Consider the following 4,200-nt stretch of genomic DNA (forward strand, 5'->3'; position numbering starts at 1 on the left):
CTATGAGAAGGTATCTTTTCTTCAGTAGTTGCCGCTATTCAATGGTCCAGCTGGCTTTTGAAAAGTAAAACTCTGCCCTCACCTCAGCACCACGCCCAGAGGCAAATTTAAAAATAGAAGAAGCAACAAGTACATGTGCTGCTACTGGGTTTTGCTAAGACAAACCCCAAGAGAAGTAGTCAAAATTCTAATTGCACAGATGGTTTGCTGTAGCTTTTTTTAAATAGTTACAATAATGAAATGAAGCAAATGTTTTTCTGTCACACGAATCCTCTCCCATGCTGGCAGCTAAGCATCCTCAGTGGAGCCTGCAGCCTTCCCCCCAGCCCTGGCATCTCCTGACCTTCAGCCCCAGAACTAGAGCTCCCCAACACCATCAGCAGTGAAACACGAGCATGAAACCCACCAAAGAAAACACGCCCCCCCCCCCCCCCCCCCCCCTTACCAGGAAGGGCACGTTCAATCCACATCAGCATGAACTTCTTTGGCTTAAAATTAGAAGCCTCAAGAAGACGCCGATTTAAAATTACACTGTGGTAACGGGTTTTTCTATTCAGTCACCACCAGATGGAGTTAAACCCCAGCAAACAGGACCTGAAGCTCTGAGGCGGAGAGACCTTTCAAATTGAACCACTGACTTAACAATCAGGAACCTGTTTTTTTACACTCAACAGTACAAATTTTCTACAATTTTTCCAAATCAGGATTGTAGTCCAAGCCACTCATTGAGCCAATTTCCAAGTCTCTGAAAGCTGGTGAAGACAGACAAGGACTTCCAGGAACATCTCTCCAGCCTAATTTTTTTTTACAAAGGGATGAAAGATGAATCTCTTCAGTGAGATACTCTGTGTGCAACAGTTGAAGGAAATGGCAACTTCCCAGCCTTACTGCGCTCTTCACACGGAGTTCATCCCAAAGAGATGTGTGTAACGCTTGCAGCCTCCCAAAACACTTTCCTGGCTCTCCTGCAACCGCCAGTCAGGGGAGCTGGAGCCCAGCAGAGCCCGACTTTACCTCCTACTCATCCGCCTTTTGCCGAGCTGGGAAGCAGGAGGAGCCGACTACAGAACCTGTCAAACATCAGAACTGCAGCTGGCTTGCAGCCAACGCAGAAGAACACACGTTAATGTCTTTCAGGATGTTTTTGGTAGGTTTCTCCCATACTAAGGTCAAACTACACGTTTTGCTGAAGAAGTTAGGCCCTGGAGCTCTCAAGGTATGTCACACACAGATACATATTAAAAGGTTAGAAGGTTTTAGAGAAGATGAAACTTCTTTAAATTCTTTTCCAGTGATTGTAACTCTACTAGCTCTGTATCTTCCAGAAGACACACAATAAAAATAATACAATTTTTTCCCCTTTTTTTAGGCTACAACTAGGCAACTCTGGGGTGTTTTCTTCCTAATCAAATACACAACTTTTACGTTCAGTTGAGCTTTACGGGGTCTGAACATAGAAAAGCAGTTTGCTCCCTTGTGGTCTATATTCAAGGTATTGTTTATGCCAACACTGACTTGATTTTATATCCTAAAAGCAGATGGGATTGACTGCATAAAGGAGAAATTTTTCTTTTCGACAGCTTGCTCCAGTTCTGCTTTTGCAAGCTCACAGTCTCTAGTTCTTCCCTTCATTAACACCTTGAATCTGATTGCGGCTCCATCCAGGTTTCTCACAGCAAAGCTGCTGGAACATTCGTCTGTGTTTTAAGAGAACAGGCTTCAGCACATTCCCCAGTTCACACAAAAGTTAAAGCTGGCCTTAGGTGTGTTAGGCTGCTGTCTAGTCAAGCCCCACCCTTCCCTCCCCTCCCCTCCCTCTCAGAAACAGAGCAGCTCATCTGTCAGGAGGTACCACTCAGACACCAAAATAACCAACCACGTCGGGAAAATCCCTGCTGCTTTTGTATCCAGTTCCACTCTCAACCCTGGGCATGGGAAAACACGGACAACCTTGTCCGATGGCACGCTCCCGCAAAGCCTTTGCTAAGTGGTACCAGCCTCCAACCTGAAACTGCCTCTGAGCGCCAGCCTCACCTCTCTCCCCTGCCCACTTCAGCTCATCTGTGTTCAGCTCTGCAGGTAGTGTGGTCTCCTCCGCTCCAGCCTGGTTCTGCCCAACTCTGTGGTTTCACACTTGGCTTCCTGACCATGGCCCCACCGGCACTCAGCCGAGGGCACCCCTCCACAGAACAAGTGTGCTGGCCCCCTGGCTCATGCGAGAAGCAGAAGGTCCAGAATACAGCGCCATGGAATGCTGGTCTTGGAAGAACTTGTGCTACAATGGTACCACCGCACCTCCCCACCAGTAAGGACAAGGATTTGAAACAGGAAAGGCAGGGGGAAAAAGAAAAATCAAATATTCTAGAGTAAGACTTACAAACTACTTGCCAGCTCTAGGTTTCAGTTTTTGCGGGTTCCCAAGGACGCAAATCAGAAGTGGCGTAGTCATTTTACTTCACACTGAACAGGCAGTTTATCGAAACAGAGCACTTCCCAAACGAAAAGGAAAAAACAACATCCTGAACGATGAGAAGTCAGTAGCAGAGAGGACTACTTAAGCTACTGATCAAAAAAGCACTATGATGTTGCTTATGTATTATGTTACAACAATAGTGTACTTGTACTTATATAGTATCTTAATACATTCTTTTCAAGTAACGCATTATGGTGAAGGGTAAGAAAAGCGCAGCAGGAAAAAAGTACATAAATGGTTCGGCTTCAGTGAATGTTATGAATCTTCCTCCTCATTCAGGTGCTCTGCGCAATAGCTCTGTGTCATGGACAGCTTCCCGAATGCAAACGCCAACATTTCAACTCGCTCTGACAAGATACCCACAAGTGTTTTGAACACAGATTATCACTGTTAACAACATCTGCCATCTTATCCACTTTCCCTCTTTCATTTTTATTAATTGTGTGTTTCTTAAAGCCATGTGGAATAGTACTGATTTTAGGATTCGTTATTCCTAGAGCAAGTAAAACATTGATGAGGCTATTTGGGGATACTGACAATAGCGGCAATTAAAATATAAGTCCTGGTGGACAACAAGTTGACCATGAGCCAGCAGTGAGCCCTGGTTGCCAAGAAGGCCAATGGGATCCTGGGTGCATTAAGAGGAGTGTGGCCAGCAGGTCGAGGGAGGTTCTCCTTCCCCTCTACACTGCCCTGGTGAGGCCTCATCTGGAGTACTGTGTCCAGTTCTGGGCTCCCCAGTTCAAGAAAGATGAGGAGCTACTGGAGAGAGTCCAGTGGAGGGCTATGAGGATGATGAGGGGACTGGAGCATCTCTCCTACGAGGAAAGGCTGAGGGAGCTGGGCTTGTTCAGCCTGGAGAAGAGAAGGCTGAGAGGGGACCTTAGAAATGCTTATAAATACCTCAAGGGTGGGTGTCAGGAGGACGGGGCCAGACTCTTTTCAGTGGTGCCCAGCGACAGGACAAGGAGCAATGGGCACAAACTGAAGCACAGGAAGTTCCGTCTGAACATGAGGAAGAACTTCTTCCCTCTGAGGGTGACGGAGCACTGGAACAGGCTGCCCAGGGAGGTTGTGGAGTCTCCTTCTCTGGAGATATTCAAGACCCACTTGGACAAGGTGCTGTGCAGCCTGCTCTGGGTGACCCTGCTTCGGCAGGGGGGTTGGACTAGATGATCGCCAGAGGTCCCTTCCAGCCCCGAACATTCTGTGACTCTGTGATATTTCTTCTAACTAACTTTGATTTAAGGTAATCGCAGTAACTACACAGCCAGAATCCAAACAGGAGGTCAATGTGATCCACAAAAAAACAAAGCAAGCCAGTAAAGTTTTTCCCCCTAATCAATAACAGAAATGGTGAAAAGCACATCCCAATCTGAGATTGTTAAAGCTTTATCAGTTTCCATGTGCAACTAACATAAGGAGGGAGTTCAGAATGTTTTTAGCAGTGATTTAACATTTACTTATACCATACTCGTAAGTGTCCTATTTCCTCTGTGTGGCCCCTGGCTAATATTCAACAGCTTCATTCGGTTTTCAGTCAAAAAAGGCACAAAGACATCTGCGAGCACGCACACACCAAATTTCTAGCAAGTTACCGTGTATTTATGTGATGGCTGTAGGCAAAGCAATTTCATAGGCTATAAACGAAAACTCGTTGTGGGAAATAATTAAAATGGACAATTCAGAAAACTTTACAAAAATACTTCTTTTTATTAAAAGCAGCA

The sequence above is a fragment of the Opisthocomus hoazin genome, chromosome 1, assembly GCF_030867145.1.
Source record: "Opisthocomus hoazin isolate bOpiHoa1 chromosome 1, bOpiHoa1.hap1, whole genome shotgun sequence".
Classification (NCBI taxonomy): domain Eukaryota; kingdom Metazoa; phylum Chordata; class Aves; order Opisthocomiformes; family Opisthocomidae; genus Opisthocomus; species Opisthocomus hoazin.